Source organism: Protopterus annectens, chromosome 4.part1 (assembly GCF_019279795.1).
Source record: "Protopterus annectens isolate FY-2018-M chromosome 4.part1, PAN1.0, whole genome shotgun sequence".
In the NCBI taxonomy this organism is placed as follows: domain Eukaryota; kingdom Metazoa; phylum Chordata; order Ceratodontiformes; family Protopteridae; genus Protopterus; species Protopterus annectens.
This window is the reverse complement of record NC_056734.1, coordinates 620,300,723-620,322,060: the sequence shown is the minus strand read 5'-3', so window position 1 is coordinate 620,322,060 and position 21,338 is coordinate 620,300,723. Positions and strand designations below refer to the sequence as shown.

General features: G+C 40.9%; 1 protein-coding gene across 1 annotated transcript in view; it reads left to right on the top strand.

Moving 5' to 3' along the window:
- DAW1 (dynein assembly factor with WD repeats 1) overlaps positions 1 to 21,338 on the top strand; it is a 1,156,427-nt gene that overhangs the window by 894,157 nt on the left and 240,932 nt on the right. The window lies entirely within an intron of this gene.

Here is a 21,338-nt window from a genome sequence, read left to right as displayed (position 1 = left end):
GCCTTGATTAATAAGGTATTAGAATATTTATCAACCTTATTCCAATTGGGAGCCTCAGCTTAAACTATTAGAGTTCTTCTAGCTGCTATTTCAAATTTCCATAATGGCTTCAATGACCTTTCCTTAATGTCTCATCACCTCTGCAAAACCTTCCTAAAGGGTATTTTATATTTGAAACCACCTTTTAAAGAACCCATCAAACCTTTGAATTTAACGCTAGTCTTGCAAAGTCTGGTGCATCAGCCATTTGACCCAGCAGCCTCCTGTGATATCAAATTTTTATCTTGGAAGACCCTATTCCTCATGGCCAACACGTCAGCCAGGAGAATATCAGAATTGCAAGCTTTGTGTGCGAAATGTCCATATATCATTTTTCACAAAGATAGAGTATCACTTAGACCTAACCCCTCCTTTCTACCCAAAGTAGTATCAGACTCAAATATTAATCCATCCATAGACCTACCATTTTTTTCCCAAACTTCTCAAACAAAGGAGAATATTGCTTGCATTTGTTGGATGTACACAGACAATTACGTTTTTACTTGGATAGAACTAAATTGTTTAGGAAATCAGACCAATTGTTCTTGTTCTTTTCAAGTACTCAACTGGGTAAACCAGTTTCCAAAATTACTTTATCAAAATAGTTGAAAGATTGCATCACCTTTGTTTATGACCAAAATAAACCGAACCTATCAACTAAGGTCAAGGCTCATTTCACCAGATCAGTTCTCACTTCAGTAGCCTTTCTTTCTAGAGCCTCTATGGATGACATTTGCACAGCAGCCACCTGGGCTACCCATCATACCTTTCTCACTCATTACAAACTGGATATGATCTCCAGGGGAAGAGCATCCTTTGGCTCTATGGTGCTCAGGAGTATCCTTCCGTAGGGCCTTCTGGGAAAGAAAGTAGCTAGGGACTCTGTCCCAACAATCAAGAATGAATGGAGATTGACAACATCAGATAAAGAAGTTATGTTCTTACCATAACGTTCCATCTGTGTTGTCATTCTTCGTTCATTCTTGACATCCCACCCTCCTACCCCCTCCAAAGACTCCTGGAGGTTCTGAACTATTCCTAGTTTTGTAGTAGGGCATTTGCTCAGACAAAGCTTTAACCTTTTTTTTCAACAGGCAAAACTCAATCCGAGGGGAAGGGAAGAGAGGCACCATGGTTATTCTTAGCTCAAGAGTTTCTGGATGGAGCGAGCTTGATACAACGGCCAAGCCAGTTCTGAGGACGGAAATGAGACTCAACAATCAAGAATGTGAATGAAGCTCGACAACACAGATGGAATATTATGGTAAGAACATAACTTCTTTTCACATATTCACCATAACTATGCATCTGTGTTGTCCATTTTCATTCTTCTTCAATGAATGGGTTCGGATCTGATTCTCGGATTCAACTCGGTCACTTTCTCTAGATTCTAGGATTTGACTCTCAAGCTACTTCCTTACCCATAATGCCCCTGACCACTGTGTTATCTCAGATTAAGTTTGCTGCTATTATACAATATCACAACAAGGAATCTTAACATTGATATGACAGAAAAGTGATAGGTGAAAGATAAGGAGCCCAAACAGGAACTATGATTCCTATCAATTCTGTAAGGTCTCTCGCAAAGACATGGTTGGGGGAAGGTGGGAGGGAAGTTGAGGAAGAATGAAAATGAGCAACACAGATGTATAGTAATGGTGAGTACATAACTTTTTTATCTGATGTCATTTTCATTCGTTCCTCAACAAATGGGACAGAGACCCCAGCTACGGTATCCTCGGGTGGCACTCATGGAAGGATGTTCCAGACAAACACAGAACCGAAAGGAGCTCTGTTCCTGGAGATGATGAACAATTTGTAATGAGCAATACAAGCATGAGCATTAGACCATGTGGCAGCTGCACACATGTCATAAATGGAGGCTGTAGCCCAAAAACCAGCTGATGTAGCTTTTGACCTAGTTGAGTGTGGTTTTGGTCATGTTGGTAAGGTTAGGCATCTCAAAGAATAAATGTAGGAAATACAATCTGTTATCTATTTGGCTAGTCTAGATTTGGAGACTATTTTCCCCACCCCATTGCTAGAAAAGGAGACAAACAATTCAATGGTTTTCCTAAATCCCTTAGTCCTGTGAAGATAAAACAAAGTTCCTTATGTACATCTAAAAGACGAAGGGTATATTCTCCTTTATTGTCAAATTTGCGAAAGAAAACTGATAAATTGATCACTTGATTGATGTTTGTTTCAGAGGTAACTTTTGATGGAAAGGAATGATTATTGTGTGAAGTAACTCTATCTTTGTGAAAAATCAAATATGGTGGTTTTGAAAAGAGTGCTGGGAGTTCAGATAGTCATCTTGCTGAAGTTATGGCCACCAGAAAGACTGTTTTCCAAGACAGAAACTTAAGGTCTACTTTAGCCGAGGGTTCAAAAGGTGACTGCACCAAAGTCTGCAATACCAAAGTCAGGTCCCAAGGTGAAGTTGGAGGTCTAAGTAAAAAGGTGCCTTTAAGAAAGGCCTTGCATAAATTAGATGAAGCTGAAGGAGAAGCATGATCTCTGATGTGGTAGTTTGAGATGGCTGCTAACTGAAGTTTGATGGTGGGGCAAGGAAATCTAAAACAACAGGGAGTGGAGCAGTGAAAGGATCCAACTCTCTCTTCCATTTATTCGTATAAATCTTCCTAGTCAATGGTTTGTGAGATGAAAAAAAAAACTGGCGAACTGGGAAGGAAAGCCTGGAATGTCTAGCCATCATTGGAATTGAAGAAACCATGCGGTCAACTTGAGTCCTGCAATGTCTGGATGAATCATCCCTGATGGGTGTAACAGGAGGTCTGAACTGGGATCCAGTGTCCATGAAGGGCATACTAGGTGAGACGGTAGGAAGGAAAACCACACTTGCTAAGGTCAGAAGAGGGCAATGAGGATTACTTTGCTCCTCAACCGGAGTGCTTTCTGAAGAAATTTGGGAATTAGAGGCAGAGAAGGGTGAGCATAAAAGAGACCAGAGGGCCAAACATGGACTAGAGCATCTCTCGGCGAATGTCTCTTAGGGGGAATTAGGGCAAAAAATCTGCTACATTTGCTGTTGAGGGGAGAGTTGAATAGATTGCAACATGGTTGACCCCATTTGTGGAAGATCATATTTGCCACTGATTGATTGAGAGACCACTCATCAGGCATCAGGATGGTCCTGATGAGCTTAACCACTATGTCCTTTGCTACAAGAAAGCAGTTGGAGGAGATCTCCCACTGCCAAACTCTCATTGCTTCTCAGAAAAGGGGTTAAGATCTGGTTCTCCCTGCTTTTTGATGTACTAGACTACTGACATGTTGTCCATATGAATAGCAGTAATTCCTAGTGCAAGACAGCTATGAAGGGCCTGCAACACTAAAAGCACCGCTCTCATTGCCAGGACATTTATATGCAAATTGGTCTCTTCCAGGGACCACATGCCTTAAACAGTCTGTCCCAAGTAATGCCCCCCCCACTCCAACTGGGAGACATCCGTGGTCAATGTGGCATTCAGGGGAGGAAGAATAAATGGAAGCCCTTGACAAATTTCTTCAGAGTGTATCCACCACAGCAGGGATTTTCTGCAAACCTGAGATAATTTTATTGGATGTTATAAGGGATGTCGAAAAGATCATTGTACTGCTAGAGTCCATTGAAGAATTCTCATATGAAGATGAGCAGTGGGTATTAAAGTTATTGCAGCAGCCATTGACCCTAGGACTGAGTACCATTTTTTGCTGGGGGAGAAGGATGAGAAAGAACCTGCCTGACTTGGCCAAATTGATCATAATTCACAGAGAGTGAGATAATTGGAGTAAGTTATCCCTGGCTTTCAACAGAAGATGCCTGGTCAGTGCAGTCAGGAGCCAGTTGTCTAAGTAAAGAAACACTCTGAATCCGATCAGTCTTAGATGAGATGCTACCACTGCCATGCATTTGGTGAACATCCTGGTGGCTGTGGCAAGACCGAAGGGCAGGGCTGTGAATTGGTTTTGACTGTCTCCCAGCTAGAGTCATAGGTATCTTTGAGAGCACCTCTTCATTTTGATGTGATAGTATGCATCTTGAAGAGTGATAGAGTACATCCAGTCATCCTTCTGTAGGAGAGGCAGAATGGACTGAACCATGACCATTCAGAATTTGGAATTCTGTACAAACTGGTTCAAATAACTGAGATCCAAAATGGGGTCTTAGGTCCTTGTTTTCTTTGACACTAAAAAGAACCTTGAGTAAATTCTGGATCCTCTTTGGTCTGGGGGGATCTCTTGGATGAATCTTTTATCCAGCAGCTTTTGAACCTCTAGAGCTGCTAACTCCCACTCACTGTGTGGAACATCTAGAAGACATTTTCTTTTTCTTTGGGGAACTTGTAAAAAGGGAATAAAATATCCTCTGGATATGATCCTTTGCACCAAAGAATCTTTTGTGATGGCTATCCAGGCTTTTAGGGGCAAGGACAAGCACCCCTAGCTGTCTCCAGTAGGGCAAGCTTTCAGGAGCGCTGAAAGGACCTGTCCGAGAAGGAATCTTGAGATGCTTGATTCTGCTTTTATCCCCTCTGCTGCATGATGGTGTCTTCCATTGTAGCTATTCACCCCTTTGCCTGTATTGGAAAAATCTCCACATGACTCTTGGAAAGGTCCTTGAGATTTCCAGAACCATATCTGTGTGGAGTAGAAAAGTGGATTCCCATGGCAGACAAGGTCTTCCAATCTTGCTCACTGCAGGAAAGTGTCTCTTTAACTTTTGGCCCAAACAAAGAAAGCCCATCAAAAGTAGTATTGATGAATGACACCTTGAAGGGCTCCACAAAATCACAGAACCAGATCCAGCCATGTCTCCTAACGGCTATGCCTGAACCAGCCACCCATGAAGAACCTTTAGCTGCATGTGAGATTAGCCTCATGGAAGGGTTTGTAATGGATTGCAGGGTGGCCTATCATGCAAAAAAGATGGGAATGTTTCTATATGCTTTTCAATTCTTTCCTCTGATAAACTGGGTACTTCTTAAGGTACAGAAGAACTCTCCTAGGATAATTGTGGTAACCTTATTTGACCCAGCAACATTGGTTGTCTAAGGGCAGCTACCACAAGCGTCCTCACAGGATAAACTTGCTCACCCTGGACAAAGGTTGCTTGATACCCTCAAACTTAAATTTCTTCAACTCACTGCCTGGATTATAGAATTTGAATACAGTTTCAACACCTGTTTTCTGAGGATGTGCAGTAGGTATTAAAAAAGATAACAAACTTGTTACTAGAAAATTATATTTGGCTAAGTGGAAAATATTTTCTAGTTAGTGCCAGAATCAGGACCCTTTGCAAGCCCATTCACCTTTGGTTCTAAAGAATTTGTGTAAGTTATTATTTTATGGCCTTCCTTACTCATCTGTCAAGATTATCTGCTTGTTTGCCCATGGTTCCCTTTTTTCTGCCCTACCTCAAGTCAGTTTGCTTATCTGTTCAGGTAAAAAACAGGTAACTTCTTGAGTTCTTAATTTTGTACTAGAAAAACTAACACTTTTTTTCTTTTGAATCTGCTCATGAGGCTAATTTGAAATTTTTGTGTTGGAAAACAGTGATGTTCAGACATAGATCACTGTTGCAGTAGCCTAAGCTATATGGGTCCTACCCCCTGTAACCAGCCAGCATCACAAACCTAAGGCACCTTTCCTGTGCTCCAACTGTCATTAGCTTGAACAGAAAGGATGCTTGGAGGGTGAAAAGCTTCAGAACAATTTTTACCAGTGAAGTGTGCTCCTTTGGTGTACCCTGTGAAAATGTTGGTCAACTAGTGATCTTACAAGGTTGGGCAGATAAGTCCCCTGCTGAGGAAAATATTCCACTTATTTTGATTTTATTAAGAAAACTTTTGCTAGGAAACTTAATGTTGTGGGACTGTCATAGCATTTCTAAGGGAGGTCTTTTATAAACGATTGTGTGAATTTTTGTGAAAAGAAAGTTTTTATTTTGACTAGAATTTTATCCAGTACTTCTGTGTTTGTGTGTTTGGGGTAGGATGCTGTGCTTGTTGAGAACTATGAGGGTTTACTTGCCAAAGAAACCCTTGTTCTCTCCCATACTGTTTACCAACTTGTTGGCTCTACTACCCACTTTCAACACTTTTTCCTTTGCTTACCTTTGGACCAGCCTTTGTTCTCCTGTATTGTACCTTCCCCTGCTCACAAAAATAAAAAAAGTTTCAAAGAGTTTTTAAATGTCAGGCCTTCTCATATTTTGCCTCAGCCACTGATGGCTGCTTTGGCTGCTTGTTGTTCCTCAGACAGATCTCTTTTCCCCCCTCAGTCATCTTGGTGTAGCCATTTTAACCACCAAAGCCCAGGAGACAGCCATATCCTGTGTGACTGTGGGGATGCCCTTGGCATTCATGGAGAAGCCACTTTTGTCACTGACAAGGAAAGAGTAAGTTAAAGGTTCTTCACTTGGCCAGGATTTGGTTGATACTAGTATGCTTACCACAAGTCAATCACTGTTCAGGGACAGTGTGCTTAGTGAGAAAACTTTCCATTCTACTGTTTCTATTTCTATGGACAGGGCAGATTTATTGGGACTTGCCAAGGAGCCTGTTACTGCTGTTTCATTACCTTCTGATTCTTCAGACAAGAAAAGTAATGTTGCCTGCTTTTAAGAATGTGTAGCACTGTTTTGGCTCCCAAAAAGTCTGATAAGATTTCTGACATGGAAATTAAGTCAGAATAGCAAACATTGCAGGGGAATGGTTGTAATTCAGGAATTTCTTTGTAATCTAAACATTCTGATTCTGAGGAAAATATGTTATCAAATTTCCTTTCAGAAGAGATTTCTTTTGTTGGCACTATGTCTAAGATGAAAGAGCTTTTTCAGTGGGAGCAGAAATGAAATTCCTATGACACAGAAAATCCATTCTGCTTTGTTACAGTTAGAGATGCCTAAAGCTGCAGTAATTCCTCCTGTGTTGCCTGCTATTAAGACTGTGTAGCACCGCTTTTGCTCCCAAAAAGTCTGATAAACTCTACAAGGTATCCTAGACACACAAATATCTGTTAAATAAAGTGGATTCAGCAGTTATTTCTGTATACAAATTTGCGTCTACTGAACAGGATACTGCTGCTAACCACATTCCATCATACCTCTCAACCTGGAAACATCAAAAATCTAGACAAGGCCCATGAAAACTAGGTACAAATCTGTATGCTGATTAATGTAAAATTTGCATACATAATTATGTAACCCCGCCCATTCAGATGGAATTGTGGGATACCAACTTTTAAATGCAAACTGAAGAACAGACAACCAAAATATGGCACCAGAGGCCCCCTTCAGCCATTCCAATGCCCCATTACCTGGCTATTTCGCCCCATTTACCATAAACACTAATGTGTGCATGCATACTGTTTTTGTTTTACTTCTACAATGATTATTTGGATTTTACTTTTACATTTTATAGCACAATGCACAAACACTAATAGATATCTACTAAACAAAGTAATACTGTTTCACAATGAAAATAGACTTGGCATTAAAACTTCTCTGCCCTAAAAACTCACATTCATTGAAACAGCATTGAAACCCACACCACATCCAAAGAAAATATATCTGGCCAGTGGTGGATAAAGATTACCTTTGGGCTGTTTTCATATCATAGGCCCCTTGCACACAAAACAAAAAACATACATGCATTCTTTGATACACCTTCCTGACTTTATTAAATTATATTCCTTGTAAAATAATACAACGCACTTGTTAGATTTAAGTTAGAGCTCATTTTAAATTTATTGTTTGAACATTTTTCCAGTAAGCAATGAAACAAAATGCATGAACCAATAATGACAAAACTGCCCAATTCAGAACATTTCCATCATAAAAGTCTACTTACACACACTCACACACACATACACTTACATATATTATATACATATATATAAATAGAATGACAGTAGGGTGTGCATCTTGCACAGCTTCTCACACTTATTTTCAATTTCAGTTTTTTTTTTTGGGGGGGGGATAAAAGGCCAAACACCAGGCAGGGACACATTGTAAACATTGCTTGTATAATTTTGGAAAGTTGCTAGAATAAAATGTTGTGTTACCACCATGCATTTCACTGCCAAGTCTTGAACCCAAGACCCCGTGCACTACAATCAAAGCAACATACCACTATGCCAAATCAGCAGTTTCCTGAAAGACAGGAAGACTGCAACTTAAATGGCTATCATTTACTGAATCAGTTCTCACTTTTCACCACAGCTCTCAACCTCTTAGCACAAAAAACCTGGACAAAGCCAGTAATGGGGGAATACAGAATTCAATTCTCACTTTTCACCATAGCTCCCAACGTCTTAGCACAAAAAACCTGGACAAAGCCAATAATGGGGGAATACGGCCCCAAAATAGGGACAAATTTAAAATACTGATCTTATAAACTTAGAAAATTGCTAGAATAAAAGGTTTTGTGTTACCATTTATTTTCTGAAGAATATGATATCTGAAATTCAAATGCCTGTCATTATTTAGTGAATTCAGTCCTTCAGTGATTTGCCACAACAACCCTGAAAACCACAGATTTAATGAGGAACAGAACAAAAATATAAGAAATTCACAAGTGGTGGTGGCTAAAGACTTTAGGCTCTTTTTACCTGTACCCAAGGTACAGGGATTGAGCCTGACTACCTCTAGCCACCAGGTGTATTTATCTGGGGGCATTTTCACACATACACACACACACACACACACACACACACACACACACACACACACACGCGCACACGCACACACACACACACACACACACACTACTCCAATACAATGTATTACATCACCTCTCTGCTCCAGCTTTTCTCTCATTTTACCCGTATTTACTGCCTAAAATGATCTAATGTGTTGATAAAATTGAGCATTCCTGTATATGTATGATGAAAAGATATCTGAAATGTTTCTTTGGGCAGACAGCAATTGAACCTATGCAGTACATTTACACAGTAACCATCTGCCATATTGCCACTACTTGCTTAAATTATTCTTTTCAGAAAATATGAACCAACTGACTGACACATGCACAACTTTTATTTTTTTGTATGAGTGAGCCTAAACAGCAGTCTAAGGCAAATTCTATGCACAATTGAAAACAGAAAGAATGCTGTAAAAATATATAATTCTTCTGATGGAAGATGCGTGACCACTAGAAATGTAGCATACAGGCCACAAAGCAAGGTACTGCAATGAATATTTCCAACCCTTTAGTCTTCACAGAGATACGGGAGTTTGGCAGGATTCTAATAATGTTATTGAAAAATGCAATAAAGACATTTTTGAAAAAAAAAAGGATTCTAATAATGTATGTTGTTATGCCTGCCAGACGTTACAGTATTTCATTAACGTCTTCTGAGATATTTTTATTTTTACCATTCTTCATATGCACTCAGCTGTTACTTTGAATTACTCCTGCATTCTTAAACCCATAAGACATACATACGTAAAGATCATCGGACAGGAACCTTCTTTTGCTAGTGTATTACCTTATAACTTCAAAGCTAGAATAGGAAATAATAAATGAACTTGAGGCATGTGTTGAAGTGCAGCCGTTAATGGCAGATTAGCAGCCGATAACACATCCATGTGCTTTTTTTCTTGTTCTTGTATTTGTTACCTAGCTTGAGAGTTATTTCACACACACACACACACACACACACACACACGCAAAACTAACTCTTTCTGTTCAGAATATGAGTGTCCTGGGCCAATGGGAATATGAGCAAAATTAACTTACTGCAAAATACAAGCGTCCTGGGCTAGTTTCCTTAAACTCCAACCATTTCCTTCTCGCGCCATTCAAAGCAAATGCTGGAAATGCTGCCCTTGAGCATTCCGACAGGCTGATGGAGCTGACATCATCGTGTACGTGATGACGTCAGCTCAAAAAATGAATGCAAAAAATTAAAAAAAAAAAAAGCTGGAAAAAAGGAAATAAATCTGAAATGAAGGGGTGCCACTCTGGAATCATGGCACCCCATTATTTGGACCCCAAAACTCTGTAAAAAATGAGTAATTTGGGACGGTTAGGAGGTATGCATTCCATCTGACAAGGATGGGAAAGAAACTGTTAAACTGGGGAAGAAATTGTATTCTACTAGTACTTTATGAATTTTAAACACTCAAGCTCATATTTTACAAGTTTTTATTGTTATCATTTAATAACATTCAGAAGTTAATGCTTTGCCTTTTTTCTTGTAAAGTAAATAATTCATTAAATGTTAATGCAACAGCCATTTCTCATGTGACTAAGCATATTTTAAAGTGCATTTATGATGCTCTTTGATTCTTCCTTCAGAGCTGCTGCTTCTGAATCAGTTTTGAGGTGATTTGCTTGGCTTAGCTCTCAGAAATCTTCATGATAATGTTAAAGCTATGATTTTAAATCCCACCTTAGAGAGAGAGATTTTATTTGACCCTTCTGCATCTGAGGTGCTTAAGATATGTAATGAAAAGGAAACTAATTTATGGAGGTCGCAGATTTTTCAACTATTCTTTTTTCAGAGCAAGTAGTAAATGTTTTGTTGTCCTATCTCGCCTTCATTCTTACTAGGATGGGTTTAGATCCGATCCTTGGATCTGACTCGACCTTTATATCCAAGCTCGAGGTCTTCTACCAGCTCATGGCTAAACCCTATCCCAGCATGCACCAGGAAACATCCCCAGATCTCATTTGTCGCTAAACAAGATTGGGTGCTCGTCATACTAGCTCTGGCTAAGTACATTCTTTAGTTTACTGTCTTTGTTGTTATTTTGTTGAATTTGTTGTTAGATAGTTTATTTCCATTTTTTGTGGCTATTTTTCTGCTTTTGGCCGCTGTCTTCCATCCAGGCCTAGTTTCCCCTCTCCCAGTTTCTATTTTAAAAGATAAATAGCCTGTTTAAGTTGGGCTCTTATTCTTGTCTTTCTCTGTTTTTCTCTTTTGGACAGTTCATTTAAGTTAGAGAACTGCCTTACCTTTAGCCCATTTAAGTTAGTGGGCTATCTCTTCCCCTTTCCATTCCCCAGGTTTAGCCCATTTAAGTTAGAGGTTTGTGCTCTCATTTAGGTCTCTATAACTGTTTTTTTTTCTGTCAAAATTATTGTTGTTTTAAAAAAAAATGTTTATAGCTACCGTTTTCTTTGTCATTATCTCTCTTCTCTGTCAGGATTTCTACCAAGGATTTGAAATCATTAGGTTTCAAAAAATGTGAGAAATGTAGGCAGAACATGACCTTAAGTGATAGACACACTATTTGTGTCTATTACCTAGGTGAGGTCCATCTCCAGGAGTCTTGCTCTATTTGTCATTCATTTAACCACAGAGCTCTCCTGGAAAGGAAGAAGAAATTGATATTGAGAGGACTGTTAAAACCCCCCTTATCAGAGGTTATACAAGAAGGTCCGGGTTTACCAAAAGCTGACAAGTCCACAACTTCTAAATCAGACAAGTCTAGGAAGAGATCTTCCTCTTCTAGTGTTTTATCTGGGCCATCAAAAAAGGTTGCCAAAATTTCCACACCAGATCCTAAGCCCATCGGATCAAAAAAGTCTTAATTTCCAACACCATCTGCCTCGCTGCCGGCAGAGTTTGAGATTCAGAGCCAGTCTCCAGTCTTGGAGCCATTCACCCCTATGCTAAGGTCACCAGTATTACAGTATTCCAAGTCTCCAGCCCCCTCGACTTGGTCTTCGAGGAGCCTATCTGATGACAACGTGGATCGAGTGGTACAGAGGCTGTTAAGGACACCAGCACTGGCCAAGTTGTTGGATCCAGCCCCGAGGGCTTCGGATCCAACCTCATCCTCCCCTTCTGCTCTGATTCCTCCTCTGATCTGACTTCAGACTTCAGAGTCAGAATGTCCTAAGTTGATAACAGCGGAACTCTCAAATCAGAGCCCTGTAATGGGATCTTCGGATCTGACCATTGCTCCAACATCCTTGGCTCCATCGGAACTCGATGATTTTAGGAGTTGATGCTCTATAGTCAGGTCCAGGTAGGTGAGTCAGATCGGACAGTTCTTGGATCCAGCCTTGCCTCTTGGAGCATTGGCTCAGGTGAGCTCGGCTCCTGCCTCAGCCTCAGGCCCATTGGCCTTAATTCTGGGGGTTCCCTTGACTTCTTTGGCCCCAGGGATATCCTCAGATCAATGGTAGGGGGCTTTTGAGGTGATGAGGAGAGTACTGTCTCCACAGACAGTTCTGCTGTCATTTTTGGATGTTCTACCCCCAAAAGCACCGGTGTCTGCCTGTATATCCTTGCATCCATAGGGATGCAGAGATCCTAGGTCTCAGGATGCCCCACAGGGCACTCCCCAACTCTTCTGAAACCTCTCCAGAGTACCCCTTTTAAGAGGTCCCTTGGAAAAGATTATACAAGAGGAAGCAATAAGACTCCTCAGAGGAGTCCATCACTTCTGATAAGGACCTTGATGAAGCTGAAGCGTCCCTATGGTCGCCTCCTGTTGATGTATCCTTTGGAGACATCTTTGAAATACTGAAACAGAGAGGTGGCTGGAAGTCCACAAACACTTTGACAGAGGAGTCCGTATACCTGAAGGCCTTCGGATCTCACCCTTCCTCCACTTGGGTGTCTCCACTTTACGACAAACTTATGGACTTAGTATCTTGGAAGGTGGGGGAGTCTCCAGATTCAGTGGAACCTGTTCCTAGGAGGCCAAATAAATTTATCACATACCCATCAGACAAAACCTTTCTAACTAAGGGAGTCCCAGTAAATGCTATGGTGGTGGCAGCAGCCACCAAGAAGGAACTTTCAGCGACATCTTCTTCTGTTCATCCAATGAAGAAGGAGTCTCATGCAATTGACAGATATGGAAAATGCATTTTTTTCTTCAGCGACATTTTCCCTCAGATTGCTGAATTACCTTACCCAGACAGACCTCCTGAAAGAGCTAGGAGATGCTCTCCAAGGTTCAGTAGCTGAAGGGGCTTCAGATAAAGTTTCCTCTCTGCTCTCTACCTTAAACTCAGTTGCCAACTCCTCCATGAGACTGATTTCTTATGCAGTAGATGGAGCAAGTAAAGCAGCAGGTTCAGGAATTTCCCTGAGGAAACATTCTTGGATGCGCTTGTGCGACTTCATGGAGCCCTTTAAATCTTCATTTGTGAATGCCCCGTTCAATAGCTCATCCCTGTTCAGGCACAAAGTCAGGGACACACTACTCAGGTGTGAGCAAGACGGAAAGACTTTGTCTGCTGTAGGAGTCCGTTTTTCCATGCCTACCAGACCCTATCCCAAAGGTCAGAATGGAAGCAGCAAAATGTGTTTCCAAAAATCTCAGAGACCTTTCCAGGACACACGTAGTGAATCTTCCCTCAGGGGCAGAAGTGGGAGCAGTAATGGAAGATGCTGACCACACAGCAGATGGGGTCTGCAGAATCAGGGTGACAGAGAATCTTTTTTTGGTAAGGCCTTTCAGAGCTCCTGAAGTGAGGCCTGTCTGTCCATCTCTGGAGGCAGTCGAGGGGGGGGCTTATCTTTGTACCCAGAAGCCTGGAAACAAATAAAAGACAAATGGGTACAAAGCATTGTATCCAGAGGTTACTCCATACCCTTTTCCTTCCCCATCCCAAACATAAAAAAGATCCCAGATGTTCCACCCAGTCAAAGGGAATAGACAACATTAGAAATTCAAAAGTTGCTAGACAAAAGAGTCAGCTAGATAGTCCCCACAGACCAAATAGGATCCGGAACTTACTCAAGATTCTTTTTAGTTCCAAAGAAAACAGGGGACTGGAGACCAGTTCTGGATCTCAGCAATTTAAACAAAGCGGTAAGAAAGTCTAAGTTCCGGATGGTAACACTGCAGTCAATACTCCCTTTTCTGAGACAAGATGATTAGATATGCTCTATAGACCTTCAGGATAGGTACTAGCACATAAAAATGAAATGGTGATCCAGCAGACACCTGTGCTTTTGGCTGGGAGCCAGTCACTACTAGTTTTGAGCTATGCCATTTGGCCTCACTACAGCCCTCAGAGTATTCAACAAATGTATGGCAGTAGTTATGGCTCATTTGAGATGCCTAGGATTACGGGTATTTCCATACTTAGACAACCGGCTCCAAACTGGCACCACCAAGCATCTACTAATAAAAGCAAGCGATACCACCTTGCAGCTCTGCTCTCACATAGGAATTACAATAAACTACAAGAAATCTGCCTTGCTGCCTTCTCAGCATGTCGTATTTATAGGAGCAGAATTGGAGTCAACAAACATGATGGCCAGACTTCTTCCAGAAAGAGTTCAAGTTCTAAGATGTCAGATTTTAAATCTTCTCATGAAAAAAAGGGCTCAAGCAAGGATAGTCCTAAAAGTCTTGGGGATCATGGCAGCAGCAATAACTCTGATCTCCTTAACACATCTACACATGAGAATTCTCCAGTGGCTGCTATCCACTCATTTGTACATGCAGGAATTGTCGATGTCCCACAGAATAATAATAATGGAAACTTTCAAAAAGGACCTACATTGGTGGCTTTACTCCACTCATGTGACTCTAAGTCGACCATTTGTACTTCCCCAACCATTGGCCACAGTGACCATGGACGAATCTCAGATAGTGTGTGGGGGGGGGGGGGCATTATCTGGGAAAGACAGTGCAAGACACCTGGTAGGATCACTAGGCCCACTTGCACATCAGTGTCCTAGAGATGAGAGTGGTGTTTCTAGCATTTCAAGCATTCCAGGACTCTCTTCCACTGGGAACAATTGCAATACAGACAGACAACATGCCAGTTGTATGGTACATAAACAAACAAGGAGGAACCAGATCTTACCCCCCCCCCCCCTTTGTCGAGAGGTCCTGAGAGTATGGCAGTGGGTGATCTCCTCCCAACATTTTCTGATAGCAACACACATCCCGGGGAAATTCAGAGTGATAGTGGACAGACTTAGCAAAGCAATCCTGATGCCTCATTAGTGGTCCCTAAAACAAGAAGTAGCGGAAAAGATTTTCTGCAAATGGGGCCAGCCTTGCTGCGACCTTTTTGCATCATCCATGAATGCCTAATTCAGCAGCTACTTTGCCCTTGTCCCCCCTCCGGAGGAATCACCAAGGGATGCACTTGTTCACAATTGGCAGTCGGGACTCCTCTGTGCTCCCCCCCTTCCTTTAATACCCAAAGTACTTCAGAAAGCCAAACTCTTGGGAAGAGACTTGATACTCATCACTCCATACTGGCCTTGTCAGATTTGGTTCTCCATCCTCTGGCCTCGTCTTTGTGAGGAGCCTTGGTTGCTGGACCCAGTTCCAGACCTTCTGACTCATGTGTCAGGAACACTCCACCCTTCCCTTCAGACCCTCAAATTGACAGCTTGGTTGTCCAATTCCAACAATAATTAGCTTTCCTAACCTCTCGTCATCAATTAAACACATCCTAATTTCCTCTCATAAAGCTTCAACAAAAAAGATATATAGAAGCAAATGGAAAAGATTCTCCTTATGGGCTTCTCATAATCATATTGAACCATTTTCTGCCCCAGTAAATTCCATTCTAGAATTCCTGGCAAAACTTCAGTCAGTAAGGTAACACTTTCAAAATGGCTTTCAGATTGCATAACTTTCATCTATAAGTCTCAGAATAGAGATCTCCCAAAAGAGTTAAAGCCTGCTCTACAAGAGCCATTGCAATCTTCTTCCACCTTTCTGACTAAACTACCAATTGATACCATTTGTGCTGTGGCAACATGGGCAAGACCGCATACCTTTATCACTCATTACAAAGTTGATTTGCTCTCCAGGAACAGGGCCTCTTTTGGTTCCACGATTCTGAAGAATATTTTCCTTTGAGCCACTCAAGAAAGATGGAGTTAGGGATGCTGTCCCATCCTAGTAAGAATGAAGGCGAGATAGAACAACACATAAAGAAGTTATGTACTCACCATAATATTCCATGTGTGTTGTCCATCTTTGCCTTCATTTTTACATCCCACCCTCCATTCCCCTGGCCATTTTTACTCCTGGTAGACCGAGTTGGTTCAGTTGGATAACATTATTCTCTGGCCTTCTTCACTGGACTCTGAATTATTTAACTGTGATTATTTTAGACCACTGTTATAGCTGCAAACAAGATCTGGGGAGGTTTCCTGGTGCATGCTGGGATAGGGTTTAGTGACGAGCTGGCAGAAGACCTTGAGCTTGGATATAAACGCTCAGATTCAAACCCATCCTAGTAAGAATGAAGGTAAAAATGGACAACACACATGGAACATTATGGTGAATACATAACTTCTTTTTTCCCCTTCTCCCCAATTCCCTTTTCCAATAAATGACTTGAGCAGCAAGGAGAAGGAAAACAGGGTTTTAAAAAGCAATGGAAAAGATGCTGAAAAAAGAAAAAGCCTCTAAAAATCAAGGATAGTTCTTTCAGTCAGCTTGAGTTTCCACTTGTTCAGGGTCTTCCCCCTTTCACTCTGCCAACCGTTCCATGTCTCTGAGACTTCATCTTCCCTTGTGGAATGAGATTGTTTCAGACAGCTAGGCTCTGAAGGTAATCCAGTGGTGGTATTTGGGTACACTTGGTAATGAGAATCTCTCCCTCCTTTCCAGGAAAATCCCTCCTGTCTAAGGAACCAGATCTCACAATTTCCTTCCATCCTGCAACACTTGATGTCTCAGGGAGTCATACAATCTGTGCCTCTAAATCTGCTAGGCAAAGGTTTTTATTCATTAATTTTTCTAGTTCCCAAAACAGAAAGATCCTAGAGGCATGTACTAGATTTTACTTTTATAAACCTCTTTGTCACAGTTCTGAAGTTCAAGATGTTATTTCCTCAGTCTCTTGTACCTTTTATCTCCCTCAGGTTTCCTGATAAAGCTGGATGTAAAGAACACCTGTCATCACATTTCAGGTTTTTTTCTTAAGATTCACTGTGTGTCTGTCTTATATTATCTGCTCTCTATTTTACCCTTTGGGCTTTCTAGTCCACCTCGAGTATTCAGAAAATGTCTAACTCCAGTCATTGCTTATTGCAAATTTTAAGGTATTCAAATGTTTCCATATTTGGATGAGTGTCATATCTTTGCAGACTCTTTTTTAAAGCTGTCAAGAGTCTTTAGCAACTGCTTGGGAACTTTTACTCAGTCTGGGTTGTCAAATCAACTTTCAGAAGTCTTCTCTTGTCCCTTCTCAAAGAATGATTTTCCTGAGATGTTTGTTTGAATCTGCCTTGGGAAGAGCCTGCCTTCCTCCACAGCAGACATGTTTCAGCAGTTCTTCTTGAGTTTCTCCAGTCAAAATCATACATCTGCAAGGAGTTTCTCAGTATTCTGTGTTACTTGCCATCGGTAATTCTCATGCTTCCCCTGACTAGACTACACGTGAGGAAAATAAAGTAGTACCTTAGATCATTCTGTACTCAGCATCTACAGCCTTTATCCTTTCAGATTACAGTTCTGGATCTGTAAAGATGGATATTGAATGGTAGGTTGACCAGACAGCTTGCAGTCCAGGTCTTCATGTTTCCCTTCTGAACCCCCTCCTCATGCTTCAGACCTTGTGAGCGGAGTGCTTTCAAAGGTGTAAAAGTGCTAGCTCTGTAGAATCCTGTAGACACACAGAAGCACATAAATGTCAGAGAGATGTTGACAGTTATTGATGCTTTGAAGGTCTTGAGTCATCTCTGGTCCCCAGGACCTCTGCAAGTGTACACAGAGAACATTACAGTGATGTGGTACATAAACACACAGAGGAGTATCAGAGTTTACTCTCTTTGCAGACTTGCTATGATAGCCTAGGAGATAGCAACTCGGCTGAGCTTGACACTTTAAACTTCATACATTCTGTCCCAGCAAAACGTCATTGCAGACAAACTCAGCAGGACCAGAACATACCCTCACAAATGGAAACCTCATCCTAGTATCTTCCTAGAACTGATCCAACTGTGGGGAACTCTTCCAGTAGATCTGCTTGCCTACCTTCAGAACAGACAAAGAAATTATGCAAAAGGACTCCTTGTAAACAGACATGGAAGACAGATGCTTTTTCATTCCCATAGACAGGAATGTTCCTGTATGCTTTTCTACCCTTTCCTCAGATATCCATGGTTCTTCTAAAGATCTGTAAGGACTGTCCAAAAATTGTGTGGTTTGTGTGGTAACTCCCTCTTGGCCAAGGCAACATTGATTCTCCTATTTTTTTTTCAATCTGGCCAAGGGCAATTACCACAAGCTTCCCTACTGACTGGATTTGCTCCCACAAAACAGGGGAGTTTGATATATCCCAATTTGGAAACTTTCTACATTAACTATGTGGATGATATAATTTTGATAACTTTTCTACTCCTTAAAATAATTAGTACCTCCTAAACAAGTAACAAATAATTTGAGGAATGCAGATAAGAACCTCTGCAGTTAGTTCTATGGTGTGTGCATAAACACAAAGTTACTGACATAGAAATGCAGTGTTTGACACAAAAATTTTTTTTTTGGCATTCAAATAAAGTATTTGATATTTAAATAAAGTCTCTGGCATATAAATAAAAAGGCTGTTAGGTGATACCTTCTTGGTTATGCAAATCAAATGTATCTGTTTCACAACTCCTTTATAGTAGAAGTGGTTCTGGATCCAAATCATCAGAAATTCTCCTGGCAGTGGCAAAACTCCAAATCTGGACTTCCCATCTTGGAGCCAACCCTTCCTGCCCTGGTGCATCTCACATTTTTTTTTCATAGGGTTATTCATAGGTTAGTACTAGGCTAATTGCCCTTGTGGGCCATTTTAAGCCTAACCAGCTACCCCATGTGAGAACCAAACCCTGCACCTTGTGTTTATAAGGTACACACTTTAACCATTATGCCAACCTCCCACCCAAACAGAAAACCCTTCCAAAATTCTTTGGACGGTTCATCACTGAATTCTGCCATATCGCTGATTTACTAACTTGTCATTACCAGATAATTCTCTTGAAGGAGACCTATTTCTAATCTCTGCATGTTTGTGCTTTCTATTGCTCAAGTCTCTTATCTTCTGTCAAATACTCCACATAAACTTATGTTTTAATGTACCCAGTAGTCTTGTCTTTGTCTTCTGGTACTATCTATTAGGCAATTCCCAGTGGAGTCATCATGCTACAGATGACCCTCTCCTCCAAGCTTAAATGCCACAGGAAGGTCTGTGAGCCACCGAAAGACCAGCTATATTGTGTTTGTGAAGAAAGTGATGGTGACAGATTTGAAAGCTGAACAATTGCAGTTTTAGGGATCACCAGCAAAGTTTGAAATGGGATTAATATTACAATATCGAATGGTAAGAATGTCGAATGCTCACATGAGTGCAAACTCATAAGAATGAACTTGCTATTGTGGGGGGGCTGTGCTCCCCACACCCCCTGTTAAATATATATTCCAACTCTGAGGTCACACTACAGTGAGGAAAGGGCAAATATTCTAATCCTCACTAAAACGCAACATTCTTACCATTCGATATGGTAATATAGACCCATTTGAAATTGCCCTTTTTCTGCTGATGAAGTCACTGCAGGTGGAATGTGATTTGTAACCAGATTAAATTCTCTACCTAACAGATACTACAGTAGGGACTCTAAAGGACACTTTATTACTATCCATTCAATCTCAGTCTACAGTTTTATTTAACTTTTTGCTTAAATAGCAGACAAGTTGCTCTTCATTGCCAAGCTATCAGGTAAACTGCTGCAAATCTAGCTTTTGATGCATCTGTGTGGACCAAAAAGGCTTGGAAAAGTTGGGTGAATGTCAGGACTGTATTAGTATCAAAGTTCAGTTTGAGTGTCTTAAAACTCTCGTCAGCCTGTGGTATGCAACTAAACTTGCCATTAGTCAGGTCTGATAGGGGACATGCTATAGCAATGAACTCTGAGATAGATGCTCTATAATCCTCTACAAGTTCTAGAAAAGCTCTTACTTTCTTCCAACTGGCGAATTGGCAACTCTCTCACAGCTGCTATTATTTTTCTCTCTGGAGCTTAATTAACATACATCCTATAACATAAAGCAAGTATCTAATTTCAGTCAATCCAGCCTTGCATGTTGGACACTGACAGTAAACATTGCCTGCTTCAAGCAGTCAAACACTGCCTGAAATTTTGGGAGACAAACATCCCAGTCCTTTATATATATAACTACATTGTCTAAGTTAGCCATTACCTAAGATTGATGATGCCTTAATACTCTCTCCATAATCTTTTAAAATGTGACCAGGGCCCTATAGAGACCAAAGGGAGGGATGGTGTATTGGAAGATACTATCCACAGTAGAGAATGTAGTCTTCTGCTTAGCTTTGGTGATTAAGGGAATCTGGCAATATCCTTTGGTTAGATCCCAAGGTAGAGAAGAATTTGGCTTTTCCCAGACATAGTTCATTTACCCTGGGCGTTGAGTGGTTTTCAAACTTGTAGATGCTATTTATGTTGTGAAAATCATTACAAAATTGGACAGTGCACAATGGAGTTATTACATTCACTTATTGACTCTTCTGTCAACCCCATTTTTAGCATTTTCTTGGTCTTTTTTGTATTGTTTTTTGAGGCTTTTGGTATTATAGGTTTCAAACTGACTTCTTCTCCTGGATTAATTTCTATGTGGTGCATAATGTAGGAGGTTCAGCCTGAGAGCTGAGGGAAGACATCTCATTTTCAAAAGAAATTCCTGGACCTTCTGCTTCTGTACATTACAGAAGATGTCATCTGCTATCACTTGAGGAGTAGATAGCAGACATTTTTCCTGCTGTTGGTTAGTAGCCCCTGACCCTGCACTCATCACATTTATCAGAGCTTCTTTCTGGGCTTTCAATACAGTTATAAAATAAATTTGTTCAAGTCACCTTTTTCCTTTCTGACTCACCTTATAGTTTTCCTAGGTCAGGCATTATTGAACTTTATAAGGTCCCTACCACTTGGCCATAAACTTATTCTTACTTTTGGAGACCAGAAACAAGACCTGATCTACCGCAAGGAATTTTCTGCTCTGGGAATTTCTGTTGTTTACCCCCTTCTGACTAGCTCGTACCCTTTCCATGTGCTTTTGCACAATGGATATTATTGATTTCATACTTTATTGTGGACTGTCATAAGGTTTAATTACAGTCCTAAGAACTGAAAAACTTTTCTAAAGATTCCTCCCTTTAAGATGTTTTCCTCTCCAGACTTTGACTCTGTTTTTCCTCTCACTTCTGCAGGCTTTTCTGGTCTCCCTAGACCTAAAGAATGCCTCCCTTCATATTCCCATTCACCTTCTATTCAGGAAGGTTTTATGTTTCTCTGTTTCTTCCTGTCATTTTCAGTTCTCTGCCTTGCCCTTTGGTCTT